Source organism: Oncorhynchus clarkii, chromosome 24, assembly GCF_045791955.1.
Source record: "Oncorhynchus clarkii lewisi isolate Uvic-CL-2024 chromosome 24, UVic_Ocla_1.0, whole genome shotgun sequence".
In the NCBI taxonomy this organism is placed as follows: Eukaryota; Metazoa; Chordata; class Actinopteri; order Salmoniformes; family Salmonidae; genus Oncorhynchus; species Oncorhynchus clarkii.
The window spans coordinates 136,407-151,947 of record NC_092170.1 but is presented as its reverse complement, the minus strand read 5'-3'; the positions used below and the strand labels follow the sequence as shown (position 1 = coordinate 151,947).

Genomic DNA, 15,541 nt, shown 5'->3' with positions numbered 1-15,541 from the left:
GGTGGGCTATTTACCGATGGACTATGTACAGCTGCAGCGATCGGTTAGCTGCTCAGATAGCAGATGTTTAAAGTTGGTGAGGGAGATAAAAGTCTCCAACTTCAGCGATTTTTGCAATTCGTTCCAGTCACAGGCAGCAGAGAACTGGAAGGAAAGGCGGCCAAATTAGGTGTTGGCTTTAGGGATGGTCTCTTTAGGGATGGCCAACACTCTACTCAGCAAACTGGATGCAGTTTATCACAGTGCCATCCGTTTTGTCACTAAAGCACCTTATACCACCCACCACTGCGACTTGTATGCTCTAATCGGCTGGCCCTCGCTACATATTCGTCGCCAGACCCACTGGCTCCAGCTCATCTACAAGTCCATGCTAGGTAAAGCTCCGCCTTATCTCAGTTCACTGGTTACGATGGCAACACCCATCCGTAGCACGCGCTCCAGCAGGTGTATCTCACTGATCATCCCTAAAGCCAACACCTCATTTGGCCGCCTTTCGTTCCAGTTCTCTGCTGCCTGTGATTGGAACGAATTGCAAAAATCACTGAAGTTGGAGACTTTTATCTCCCTCACCAACTTCAAACATCTGCTATCTGAGCAGCTAACCGATCGCTGCAGCTGTACATAGTCTATTGGTAAATAGCCCACCCATTTTCACCTACCTCATCCCCATACTGTTTTTATTTATTTATTTTTCTGCTCTTTTGCACACCAATATCTCTACCTTTACATAACCATCTGATCATTTATCACTCCAGTGTTAATCTGCATAATTGTAATTATTTGCCTACCTTCTCATGCCTTTTGCACACAATGTATATATAGACTCCCCTTTTTTCTACTGTGTTATTGACTTGTTAATTGTTTACTCCATGTGTAACTCTGTGTTGTCTGTTCACACTGCTATGCTTTATCTTGGCCAGGTCGCAGTTGCAAATGAGAACTTGTTCTCAACTAGCCTACCTGGTTAAATAAAGGTGAAATAAAAAAATAAATAAATAAAATGGTCAGTGAGATACACCTGATGGAGTGCGTGCTACGGGTGTAACGGTGTAAGAAGAGTGAACTGAATGCTGATAACCTCTGTTGAATGTGCATGATGGGCTTACAGAGGTAATAACCTCTCCCTCAATGTTAACAAAAGGAAAAAGCTGATCGTGGACTTCAGGAGACAGTAGAGGGAGCACGCCATCCACATCGATGGGGCTGCAGTGGAGAAGGTATAAAGCTTCAAGTTCCTCGGCATACACATCACTGACAATCTGAAATGATCCACCCACACAGTGTAGCGAAGAAGGCGTGACAGCGCATCTTCAACGTCAGGAAACTGAAGAAATTCGGCTTGACCCCTAAGGTTTAAAGATCATCAAGGACCTCAGCCACCCGACTCCCGGTCTGTTCACCCCATTACCATCCAGAAGGCAAGGTCAGTACAGGTGCATCAAAGCTGGGACCGAGAGACTGAAAAACAGCTTCTATCTCAAGGCCATCAGACTGTTAAATTCGGCTTGACCCCTAAATTCGGCTTGACCCCTAAGGGGACTGAAAAACAGCTTCTATCGCACTGTTAAATAATCGGCCTCCGCCCACAGTGCTGCAATGAACATTAGTCACTGTCACGAGCCGGCTACCACCCGGTTACTCAACCCTGCACCTTAGATGCTGCTACCTATGTACAGAAACATGGAACACTGTCATTTGGAACACTGTCACTTCAAAAAATATTTACATACCGTTTTATCCACTTCATATGTACAGTTGAAGTCGGAAGTTTACATACACTTTGGTTGGAGTCATTAAAACTCGTTTTTCAATCACTCCACAAATTTCTTGTTAACAAACTATAGCTTTGCCAAGTCGGTTAGGACATCTACTTTGTGCATGACACAAGTAAGTTTTCCAACAATTGTTTACAGACAGATTATTTCACTTATCACAATTCCAGTGGGTCAGAAGTTTACATTCACTAAGTTGACTGTGCCTTTAAACAGCTTGGAAAATTCCAGAAAATTATGCTGACATAACCTGAAAGGCGTCTCAGCAAGGAAGAAGCCACTGCTCCAAAACTGCCATAAAAAAAGCCAGACTACAGTTTGCAACTGTACATGGGGACAAAGATTGTACTCTTTGTATAAATGTCCTCTGGTCTGATGAATCAAAAATAGAACTGTTTGGCCATAATGACCATCGTTATGTTTGGAGGAAAAAGAGGGAGGCTTGCAAGCCGAAGAACACCATCCCAACCGTGAAGCATGGGGGTGGCAGCATCATGTTGTGGGGGTGCTTTGCTGCAGGAGGGACTGGTGCACTTCACAAAATAGATGGCATCATGGGAAATTATGTAGATATATTGAAGCAACATCTCAATACATCAGTCAGGAAGTTAATGCTTGGTCGCAAATGGGTTTTCCAAATGGACAATGACCCCAAGCATACTTCCAAAGTTGTGGCAAAATGGCTTAAGGACAACAAAGTTTAGGTATTGGCCATCACAAAGCCCTGACCTCAATCCTATAGAACATTTGTGGGCAGATCTGAAAAAGCCCTGACTCAGTTACACCAGCTCTGTCAGGGGGAATTGGCCAAAAATCACCCAACCTGAATATCTGATCATCTGCACAAAAATAACTTCAACCCATAAGTTCTAATAACGATGAAGTCCTATGAAATATAGATCTTAATGTGGGAAGCTTGTGGAAGGCTACCCGAATTGTTTGACCCAAGTTAAACAATTGTTATTTTATTTTTTATTTTATTTTACCCCTTTTTCGTGGTATCCAATTGTTTTAGTAGCTACTATCTTGTCTCATCGCTACAACTCCCGTACGGGCTCGGGAGAGACGAAGGTTGAAAGTCATGTGTCCTCCGATACACAACCCAACCAAGCCGCACTGCTTCTTAACACAGCGCGTATCCAACCCGGAAGCCAGCCGCACCAATGTGTCGGAGGAAACACCGTGCATCTGGCAACCTTGGTTAGCGCGCACTGCACCCGGCCCGCCACAGGAGTCGCTGGTGCGCGAGACAAGGACATCCCTACCGGCCAAGCCCTCCCTAACCCGGACGACACTAGGCCAATTGTGCGTCGCCCCACGGATTTGATAAACAATGGAAAAAACAATATATATACAACTTGTATACCCACACGTAGATGTACGTAAGTGGTGCAAAAAGTATTCTGAGAAATGTTCAGAGTGGTCCCTTTATGGATCATTTGATAAAGATAAGATCAAAGCATTGTATGACTGTCTAAATGGTCTCGGGAAATAAAGTCTCAAACAAAGATTGGCATGTTTTCTATGCTTTTAAAACAGCATTTAACTGAAAAAATATAATTGCCATGTTAATCAGAGTCTTCATTAGAAATTAAATTAACCAGCCACTATAGGGACGCCCCTTAGGGGAAACAAAATCTTTGGTACTGCAATGACCACGGGTAAAAGTAGATTAATCTGGCCTAAACATTATGGTTGGTAGATACGAGAGCCACTATATCCACTTCTGGTTAAAGTACGGGACCTGATTTACCCCTAACCAATAAAACTATAAATGCTTAGGGGATTTCCTCTACCAACAAAACCCATGCCCTTTTAAATTGAACCAATTAATGTTGAACACGTAGAGACTTGTTAATTAACTAAACTTAAGGCCCAGTCTATCCTGTCTCTGGTGCCAGACTTATTATGGACAGATCACTCCATCTACAGTGGACTGATCAGTAGTGTTAGCCTAGTTATAATACTCTAGTCTCGAGAGCTACCTCAAAAAGGAAGCTCCCTCCAAAGTTTCTCTTCCCTTCTGATTTGGCCGATGTATTTTATCAATTTGGTGCATTACATATTCCTCTTAAAATAATAATGTGAAGCAGAAAGTGAATACAGAAATTGGTAATAAATACATAGAGTAACATTGTAAGGGTAGACTAAAATGAAAACAATGCCTTCCAATATGGAGAAAGTTATCATGTTTGTTTTGTTTGATTTTTAAACCTTGCAATAGGGGTAAAAGCAGGACATTGTTTGAGAGTGATGTGTCTTAGCAGTAGTGATTGAGAATGTTTTTTTTCTGCTGGAAAGTTTAGAAGGGTTTTAGTTGAAGGTAACAGATATGGAGACTTGTGAGAGAAACAAAGACATTGATAAAGAAGGTAAAGTGGAAAGATTAACAGTACGATCTATCAGTTGATGTCAGATGTAATGAGTGTTGCCAGTATGTGAATGGTAATATGTTATTAGTGGCTTTCAGATATTTTAGTAATTTGAAAATGCTGAGGTTTAATACAAGGTCACATGACGAACAGAGGGATTGAGCCTCTGGTGTTTAGGTTAGAGATAAGCTTCCTGTGGACAAATAGATAAGCCGCCAGTGAAAGTGAGTGGTACTCACTGAACTCAAACAGACTGTAAGTGACACAGTGGGACATTTGAGACAGAGGTATGAATAATTGAATGAGAGATGTTGTTGACCATTTTCAATTATGATTACTCAATTCTATAGTTTGGGTAACACCAGTGATTTAAGTAAGAATGTAATCTAAAGAATGTAATCTAAAACAATAATATTATTACATTACGTGGAACTGTGTCCAAAATTGAAGTAGATCCATTTAAATGTTTTTAGTAGTGAATATTGAGCTTATAAGCCAGCACCAACATTTTGAAGGACCTAGTAGAGTTGTTAAACAACATGTTTCATATTTTGACTAGTTGATGTCACAGGGACAGTCAGTACAGAACATAAGTCAATGCAACAGGTAAAAATGATAAGATTACAAGAAATGGGCACTGGGATTGTTTACTTTAGAAGGTGCCTATTCTGCTTAATGGGACACTGTATCATCTGATGTGTCTCAAGTATGATTCTGGGTACGCATGGTTTTATCAAGACATAATGCCCAAAGATGCAGTAAACTTGATTAAGAATTTTTAGGACTGATTAAAATGAAGAAAACTAAGTACATGTTTATTTTATTTCTTCCAGGACTGATGGAATGTCCACTACCAAATTTTCTGATGAGTTTACCAATGATTCTGTATCTCTCCCATTGAAAGGCGTCCTGAGGCAGGAACAGTATAAAGGTACCCAGATCCGGTTGTTAAGGGAGCTCCAAAATTAAGTAATGCCAGGCCATTTTGTTTGTTTTTACCCTACATTTTACCACCCACGACAGCACCTACACACAACCCACCTGTTATGAATATTTGTTAGTGATGTTAATACTGTGCTTCATTTATTGTGTGGGGTCTTTTTATTTGGTTTTAGTGTTTTTTTCCTGGGTTAGAAAGGATGCAGCTTAAAGGGCACAGAAATAACATTTTATGAAGTATCTATTGTGCGAGTTTTGCTTGCAAACATTTAAAGTCTAAAACCCAATGTAAACCTGATACACAAAATGTTTGAAATGTTTTTAAACAATGAGTCTGAGGAAGAGGGAAAGAAAGGGGAAAGAAACACTCACTTAATGGGGTTGCATGACCTCTGATCTCTGTTCTGACTTTCTGGTGAGGCCTGATCACCCTCACCAGAAAGGCTAGAGACATATGGTGAGATTTAATTGTAGCGCTGATACATTGGAAGAAGGTTATCATTTATTAATAGTCCTATGTGTGTTTCGGACCACGAGAAGGACCGAGAGCGTTGCCCCTGAATGAGGGACACCTGTCTCTAGTCTATTTCACTATTTCTTGAATTACCTTATGGGATACAATTATTTCCTTTATGGAGTTATCAAGAGTTGTAATTAAAATTGTATTTGTTATTCTGATTCGTACATTTTTTATTTAAGGCAAGTCGTCCAGGTCCTGAGGCAGCAAAGCATCCCCAAGCCATCACACTACCACCACCATGCTTGACCGTTGGTATGAGGTTCTTACTGTGGAATGCAGGGTTTGGTTTTCGCCAGGCATAATGGGACCCATGTTGTCCAAAATGTTGACTCAGGTTTGCCAAAAAGCAGCTAGAAGAATGTTCTATGGATAGATGATTCAAAAGCATAACTTTATTTAACATGTTTTATGCTTTAGTGTTAAGATGTCCCTTCACTGGAACTAAGGGCCCTAGCCTGAACCATGAAAAACAGCCCCAGACCATTATTCCTCCTCCACCAAACTTTACAGTTGGCACTATGCATTGGGGCAGGTAGCATTCTCCTGGCATCCGCCAAATCCAGATTCATCTGTTGGACTGCCAGAGGGTGAAACGTGATTCATCACTCCAGAGAACACGTTTCCACTGCTCCAGAGTCCAATGGCCTCAAGCTTTACACCACTCCAACTGACGCTTGGCATTGCGCATGGTGATCTTAGGCTTGTGTGCGGCTGCTCGGCCAAGGAAACCTATTTCATGAAGCTCGCAACAAACAGTTATTGTGCTGATGTTGCTTCCAGATGCAGTTTGGAACTCGGTAATGAGTGTTGCAACCGAAGACAGATGATTTTTACTCGCTACACGTTTCAGCACTTGGCGGTCCTGTTCTTTGAGCTTGTGTGACCTACCACTTTGTGGCTAAGCCATTGTTGCTCCGACACATTTCCACTTCACAATAACAGCACTTACATTTGACCGGGGCAGCTCTAGCAGTGCATAAACTTGACAAACTGACTTGTTGGAAAGGTGGCATCCTATGATGGTGCCATGTTGAAAGTCTCTGAGCTCTTCAGTAAGGCCATTCTACTGCCTTATGGTGATTGTATAGCTGTGTGCTCGATTTTAAACATCTGTCAGCGACGGGTGTGGTTGAACTAGCCGAATCCACTGATTTGAAGGGGTGTCCACATACTTTTGTATATATATTGTATTAGTTACGTCTAGAATTGACCAATGGGAACACTTTTATTGGCATAGACAACACTGTCCAATCAAGAGCGTCTAACCAGTGCGCTTTTTTTTTGAGAATTGGAGTATTGTCCAAAAGAATGGAAAATGGAGCACAGTGCTGAAAATGTCCCTTTGTATGGTTTATTAATGAGGAGCAGCTAATCGAAATACCAATCTTGAAGAATCCATTTGAGCTATCCAAACTGGTAGAGAGAATAATGGGTGAAGTGAAGGCTGTGAGGATCACGAGAGGCGGGCTGATTTGATTTTTGCACTTCTGCGGATCAGAAGGAACATGTGTTGCGTCTCACCCGATTTGATAAGTTTGACGTATCGTATGCGTCTCTTCGGAACAGGTCACCCCTCAAGGGGTTAATTAATATCTGGCGTCTCGTGGGAAGTCGATGTTGAAGAAATGAAAAATATTCTAGGAGTGATTGATGCATGTTGGATGATTCATGTGGTGAATGATGAATAAGTGAAGAGTTTATCTGTTCTTTTGTTTTTTGAAATGGAGTCTCTCCCTACTCAAGTGCAGTTGGAGTATATCAACTACAGAGTCAGAGCATTTATCCCAAGACCAATGCAGTGTGATCATAATAAAGCTTTTGGTCATGTTTCAAGTGTTTGCAGAAGGGAGAAACTGAGATGTCCAAGTTGTGGAATAGATCATATCATGTGTTATAAAAGTGATGTAACATGTTGCAATTGAGGTAGGAACCATGAAGCCACGTCTTTTGAATGCCCGACAAGGGTGAAAGAAAATGATGTGGCCAAAGTTAAGGTTGTCCAGAGCATTTAATATGCAGCAGCTGTTAAAAGGTTTGAGGGTTTGAATGGTGCTCCTGATGTGTCCATGGTGGTGGATAGGCCTTCATTGCAGGCTGCAGGCAGTGGTGGATTTAGGTAGAGGCGACACGGGCAGCCGCCCAGGGCGGCAACTTGCCGGGGGCGGGACAGGGCGCCCGCACAAAAAAATACGGAATGGTGACATTTGATTTTTTTCTGGTTTGTGCGGAATCGTTAGGAATAATATAAAACCAGTCTGCACACCACCAAGGTGAATTGGTTTAGTCTTGACTCTTCGTTGACAGTGTTGGGGGATGGGTAACGTATTGATGCTCGAGTGCCAAATCAACAGAAATTTGTTTCTATTTGTCTTTGTTACTTATTTTTGATATTTGAGTCTTATTTTTGTATATATATATAGTTTTAAATGTTATGAAATGTATTTGTGTTGTTCCAAATGTCTGAGGGGGGCTGAAGGGGTCGGGGGTCGCCCAAGGAGCCATACAAGCTAGAGGCAGGGGTTGCCTTTCATCAGCAGAACCCTGATATTTCAAAGGTGAAGAAGGTAGACTTTGTGGCCTTTATAACTATGGTGATTAATGGCACTGCCAAGGTGGAGAGAAGGTCCAGGAAAATAGTATTATTGTGGATGTGCCGGAGAGGTTTCTCGGTGGAGGAGTTATATGGAATATTGTCACAAGCCGTATCACCCTCTCAGATCCTACAGCCTGAGAAGGGAGATATGGAGATTTGAAAGAAGGAAGAAGTGGGAGTTTTGGTTAATTGACAATTTTTTGGGGGGTGGATTAAGTTAGTTTCTCTATCATGTATGGATTAGATTATTTTCCCCTTTTTTAAAAACCCGTCCAGTTGGTGGCGCCAATACATATTTTTTGGATGTAGTCCGCCATAAAACCCACAGAAGAAGAAGCAGTACCTACACCTGGTTGTTTGTGACCAAAATGTGCAATCCGAGATGATTTTCTGTTTTAAAAAAAAAATAGTTTTGGCTCTCGTCTCGGCTGATGAATATCGACTATCTTAATTCGCTACCGTTTGCTAGCTGGCTGTTAGGTATCACAAGCTAGCCATGTGGTTTAAATAGGAAAACTTTTTTCAAAACATCAACCAACGCCAATTTAGCACAAGTAAGCAGCTGAAAACTAAATGTCATGATCTGAGTGGATGTGGAACTACCTACGCTAGCTAACGTAAGTTAACATTTTCCATTCCTCTTGATGCTATTTATCACGCTAGCTAATGACTGCGTGTTTGAAAACATCGCTACATAGCTTGCAAGCTAGCTAGTGTTAGCAGATAGCCTGCTAGCTAGCTTGTCGTACTATAGACGTAACGTACGAATTTGTAAAATTAAAACTACATATGTATAGTTAGTTAGAAAACATTAGCTACACAAACTAACGTTAGGTATTTTTTAACTAGCTGGCTAATAGCTAGTTAATGTAGGAGGCATTTGTGGCGTAAATTTAGCTAGCTAACGTTAGCTTGCTAACAAGCTCCTAGCTAGACCAGAGCGGGCTACCATAATCTTCAAAGTTGACAGGTTAATTAGCTGTTTATGATTGTGTATAGTACTTGCTTGCGCAGTCAATCGGAAGGCTATGCCTTTCACCAACACCACATGACGTTGTTACTGCTCTTGTATATGATTTAACAAGCCGAGCTCCCTGCCATCCAGGACCTCTGCCCAGGCTGTGTTAGAGGAAGGCCCAACATTTTTCAGACTCAAGTCACCCAAGCCATAGACTGTTCTCTCTGCTACCTTATGGCAATTGGAACCAACAGTACCCTAAAAGCTTCTACCCCCAAGCCATGAGACTGCTAAATAGCGAATCAAATGGCTACCCGGACTGCTCGCATTTAACCTTTTTTCTCTCTCACTATTTTACCCACACACTTGCACATACTGACACCCCACCACACACACTACATGAGCCTGCACACATGCATACTGATGCCTCACACTTTCACACATGCTACTTACTGTCTTATCTATGCTGTTGTAGTCACTTTATCCCTACCTAAACTCAGCAAAAAAATAAACGTCCTCTCACTGTCAACTGTTTATTTTCAGCAAACTTAACATCTGTAAATATGTGTATGAACATATGATTCAACAACTGAGACAAACTGAACAACTTCCATAGACATGTGACCAACAGAAATTGAATAATGTGTCCCTGAACAAAGGGGGGGGGGTCAAAATCAAAAGTAAGTCAGTATCTGGTGTGGCCACCAGTTGCATTAAGTACTGCAGTGAATCTCCTCCTCATGGACTGCACCAGACTTGCCAGTTCTTGCTGTGAGATGTTACCCCACTCTTCCACCAAGGCACCTTGAAGTTCCTGGACATTTCTGGGGGGAATGGCCCTCCCCCTCCGATCCGACAGGTCCCAGATGTGCTCAATGGGATTGAGATCCGGGCTCTTCGCTGGCCATGGCAGAACACTGACATTCATGTCATGCACAGAACGAGCAGTATGGCTGGTGGCATCGTCATGCTGGAGGGTAATGTCAGGATGAGCCTGCAGGAAGGGAGGAGGTCTTCCCTGTAAACGCACAGAGTTGAAATTGCCTGCAATGACAACAAGCTCAGTCTGATGATGCTGTGACACACTGCCCCAGACCATGACGGACCCTCCACCTCGAGTACAGGCCTCTGTGTAACGCTCATTCCTTCAACGATAAACGCGAATCTGACCATCACCCCTGGTGAGACAAAACCGCGACACGTCAGTGAAGAGCACTTTTTGCCAGTCCTGTCTCGTCCAGCGACTTTTTACCGATCCTTTGCAGGTGTTGTAACTAGAGGTCGACCGATTATGATTTTTCAACGCCGATACCAATTTATTGGAAGACCAAAAAAAGCCCATACCGATTTAATCGGCCAAAATATATATGCTCCCATGACAATTACAACAATACTGAATGATCACTGAACACTTATTTTAACTTAATATAATACATACAAATATATTTAGTCTCAAATAAATAATGAAACATGTCAAATTTGGTTTAAATAATGCAAAAACACTGGAGAAGAAATAGTGCCATGTAAAAAAACGACCGTATAAGTTCCTTGCTCAGAATATGAGAACATATGAAAGCTGGTGGTTCCTTTTAACACAAATCTTCAATATTCTCTGGTAAGAAGTTTTAGGTTGTAGTTATTAGTGGACTGTTTCTCTCTCTACTATTTGTATTTCATATACCTTTGACTATTGGATGTTCTTATAGGCACTTTAGTATTGCCAGCCTAATCTCGGGAGTTGTTAGGCTTAGTCATAAACAGCGCTGTGCTTAGAGCATTGCTAAGAGCTGCTGGCAAATGCAGTAAAGTGCTGTTTGAATGAATGCTTACGAGCCTGCTGCTGCCTACCACTGCTCAGTCACTGTTCTATCAAATCATATACTTAATTATAATAAACACACAAATACGAGCCCTTGGTATAACATGGTAAAATCCGGAAATTATAATTTTGTAAACAAAATGTTTATCCTTTCAGTGAAATACGGAACCGTTCTGTATTTTATGTAACGGGTGACAACCCTATGTCTAAATATTGCTGTTACATTACACAACCTTTGCTGGTATTTTACATAATTATGACAAATTAATTCGTCTTTGTTAGGAAGAAATGGTCTTCACACAGTTCGCAATGAGCCAGGCGGCCCAAACTGCTGCATGTACTCTGCATGTACTCTGCTTGCACTGAACGCAAGAGAAGTGACTTTTTTGCCCCCCTTAGTTAATATTGCCTGCTGACATGAATTTCTTAACTACATATGAGCAGGGACCCTGGGCATCTTTCTTTTTTTCTTTTTTTTTTTCAGTCAGTAGAAAGGCCTCTTTAGTGCCCTAAGTTTTCATATCTGTGACCTTAATTGCCTACCTTCTGTAAGCTGTTAGTTTCTTAATGACCTTTCCACAGGTGCATGTTCATTAATTGTTTATGGTTCATTGAACAAGCATGGGGAAACGGTGTTTAAACCCTTTATAATGAAGAGCTGTGAAGTTAATTAGCCTGCAGAGTTCTGTATTACTAAGTCTGTACCCAAACAATTTGAGCTTGTACTTCTAAAAATGCACCTTTCCAGAAACAAGTCTCAATGTTGCTGCTTCCTATAGACCTCCCTCTGCCCCCAGTTGTGCCCTTGATACCATATGTGAACTGATTGCCCCCCATCTATCTTCTGAGCTCGTGCTACTAGGTGACCTGAACTGGGACATGCTTAAAACACATCCTACAAACAAAGCTTGATGCCCTCAATCTCACACAAATGATCAATGAACCTACCAGGTACAACCCCAAATCAGTAAACACAGGCACCCTCATAGATGTCGTCCTAACTAATTCGCCCTCCAAATACACCTCTGCTGTTTTCAATCAAGATCTCAGCAATCACTGCCTCATTGCCTGCATCCGTAATGGGTCTGCGACCAAACGACCACCCCTCATCACTGTCAAACGCTCCCTAAAACACTTCTGCGAGCAGGCCTTTCTAATCGACCTGGCCGGGGGTATCCTGGAATGACATTGACCTCATCCCGTCAGTAGATGATGCCTGGCTATTCTTTAAAAGTGCCTTCCTCACCATCCTAAATAAGCATGCCCCTTTCAAACAATTTAGAACTAGGAATATATATATAGTCCTTGGTTCACTCCAGACCTGTCTGCCCTTGACCAGCACAAAAACATCCTGTGGCGTTCTGCATTAGCATCGAATAGCCCCCGTGATATGCAACTTTTCAGGGAAGTTAGGAACAAATATACACAGGCAGTTAGAAAAGCTAAGGCAAGCTTTTTCAAACAGAAAGTACTACAGGATGCAAATAACTCAAAGGTTCTGGGACACTGTAAAGTCCATGGAGAATAAGAGCACCTCCTCCCAGCTGCCCACTGCTCTGAGGCTAGGAAACACTGTCACCACTGATCAATCCACTATAATTGAGAATTTCAATAAGCTTTTCTCTATGGCTGGCCATGCTTTCCACATGGCTACCCCGGTCAACTGCCCGGCACCCTGCACAGCAACCCGCCAAAGCCCCCACCATTTCTCCTTTACCCAAATCCAGATAGCTGATGTTCTGAAAGAGCTGCAAAATCTGGACCCCAACAAATCAGCCGGGCTAGACAATCTGGACCCTCTCTTTCTAAAATGATCTGCCAAAATTGTTGCAACCCCTATTACTAGCCTGTTCAACCTCTCTTTCGTATCGTCTGAGATTACCAAAGATTGGAAAGCTGCCGCGGTCATCACCCTCTTCAAAGGGGGTGACACTCTAAACCCAAACTACTACAGACCTATATTTATCTTACCCTGTCTTTCTAAGGTCTTCGAAAGCCAAGTCAACAAACAGATTACTGACCATTTTAGAATCCCAACATACCTTCTCCGCTATGCAATCTGGTTTCAGAGCTCATGGGTGCACCTCAGCCATCGATAAGAGACATTACTGTGCAGCCGTATTCATCGACCTGGCCAAGGCTTTCGACTCTGTCAATCACAACATTCTTATTGGCAGACTCGACAGCCTTGGTTTCTCAAATGATTGCCTCGCCTGGTTCACCAACTACTTCAGACAGAGTTCAGTGTGTCAAATCGGAGGGCCTGTTGTCCGGACCTCTGACAGTCTCTATGGGTGTGCCACAGGGTTCAATTCTCAGGCCGACTCTCTTTTCTGTATACATCAATGATGTTGCTCTTGCTGCTGGTGATTCTCTGATCCACCTCTACGCAGGCGACACCATTCTGTATACTTCTGGCCCCTCCTTGGACACTGTGTTAACAACCCTCCAGGCAAGCTTCAATGCCATACAACTCTCCTTCCGTGGCCTCCAACTGCTCTTAAACGCAAGTAAAACTAAATGCATGCTATTCAATCGATCACTGCCCGCACCTGCTCGCCCGTCCAGCATCACTACTCTGGATGGCTCTGACTTAGAATACGTGGGCGACTGTAAACTCTCCTTCCAGACTCACATTCAGCATCTCCAATCCAAAAATGCATCTAGAATCGGCTTCCTATAATCGCAACAAAGCATCCTTCACTCATGCTGCCAAACACCCTCGTAAAACTGACCATCCTACCAATCCTCGACTTCGGTGATGTCATCTATAAAATAGCTTCCAACACTCTACTCAACAAACTGGATGCAGTCTATCACAGTGCCATCCGTTTTGTCACCAAAGCCCCATACACTACCCACCATTGCGACCTGTACGCCCTCGTTCGTTGGCCCTCGTTTCATACTCGTCGCCAAACCCACTGGCTACAGGTTATCTACAAGTCTCTGCTAGGTAAAGCCCCGCCTTGTCTCAGCTCGCTGGTCACCATAGCAGCACCCACTCGTAGCACGCGCTCCAGCAGGTATATAGTGGGGCAAAAAAGTAGTTAGTCAGCCACCAATTGTGCAAGTTCTCCCACTTAAAAAGATGAGAGGCCTGTAATTTTCATCATAGGTACACTTCAACTGTGACAGACAATGAGAGAAAAAAATCGACAATCCCATTGTAGGACTTTTTAATTAATTTATTTGCAAATTATGGTGGAAAAATAAGTATTTGGTCAATAACAAAAGTTTCTCAATACTTTGTTATACCCTTTTTTTGTCAATGACAGAGGTCAAATGTTTTCTGTAAGTCTTCAAGGTTTTCCACACTGTTGCTGGTATTTTGGCCCATTCCTCCATGCAGATTTCCTCTAGGGCAGTGATGTTTTGGGGCTGTTGCTGGGCAACACGGACTTTCAACTCCCTCCAAAGATGTTCTATGGGGTTGAGATCTGGAGACTGGCTAGGCCACTCCAGGATCTTGAAATGCTTCTTACGAAGACACTCCTTCGTTGCCCGGGCGGTGTGTTTGGGATCATTGTCATGCTGAAAGACCCAGCCACGTTTCATCTTCAATGCCCTTGCTGGTGGAAGGAGGTTTTCACTCAATCTCACGATACATGGCCCCATTCATTCTTTCCTTTACACGGATCAGTCGTCCTGGTCAAAAGTTGCCTATAAACTTTGCCAAAATATTTCAAACTACTTTTGTAATACAACTTTAGGTATTTTTAAACGTTAATAATCGATCAAATTGTAGATGGGTCTATCTGTGATCAATAGAGGACGAGAGGAAACTAACGCTACTTTTCAAGTCTTGCTTAACTCTCACCAGTGTTACCCATTTCCTAGATGGTCGTACTTCATTGCACAAATGAATAACCTCGGCCAAATTCCAAAGACTGGTGACATCCAGTGGAAGTGGTAGGAACTGAAAACAAGTGCCTAAGAAATATTGTTTCCCAATGAGAACTCACTGAACAGACAGACCTAAAAAAAATAAAAAATAATCTGAACTGAATCTGAAGTCCTCTGGGTTTTGCCTGCTACATAAGTTCTGTTATACTCAGACACGATTCAAGCAGTTTAGGAAAACTTCAGTGTGTTCTATACAAATCTACTAATAATATGCATATCTTATATTCTTGGCATGAGTATCAGGAAGTTGAAATTGGGCATGCTATTTTTTCCAAAAGTGGAGATGCCTTAATACCTCTTAAGTCTACCCCCTCCTTTTTCGAACATTCTGTTAAAAATCGCGCAACTTTTCAGCGTCCTGCTACTCATGCCAGGAATATAGTATATGCATATGATTAGTATGTGTAGATAGAAAACACTATGAAGTTTCTAAAACTGGTTAAATCACGGCTGTGACTATAACAGATTGTGTGTTTCATTGAAAAGCGCAAGAAACTGCTCTCTGAAAGCTAAAAATTATTTCCATGCGTCACTTTCATGGGTTGTTAAAAGGACACAAAATGTATTATCGACCTGCATGCAATTCCTACAGATTCCACACGATGTCGCCATTGTCGTCATTTTCAATTGAGTTTTTTCTTGGTAAATCCAACTAACTGGATTCC

The 15,541-nt window shown here is 42.2% G+C and overlaps 1 protein-coding gene across 3 annotated transcripts in view; it reads left to right on the top strand.

The window, feature by feature from the left end:
• Nucleotides 1–8,505: 8,505 nt before the first annotated feature.
• LOC139382186 (ATG16 autophagy related 16-like 1 (S. cerevisiae)) overlaps nt 8,506–15,541 on the top strand; it is a 53,243-nt gene continuing 46,207 nt past the window's right edge. The window contains exon 1 of one of the 3 annotated variants that reach the window (XM_071126047.1): nt 8,506–8,813. The gene's annotated coding sequence lies outside the window, so the exon portion shown is untranslated. The remainder of the gene's footprint in view (nt 8,814–15,541) is intronic. The other 2 variants (XM_071126046.1, XM_071126048.1) reach the window with 2 other exon arrangements.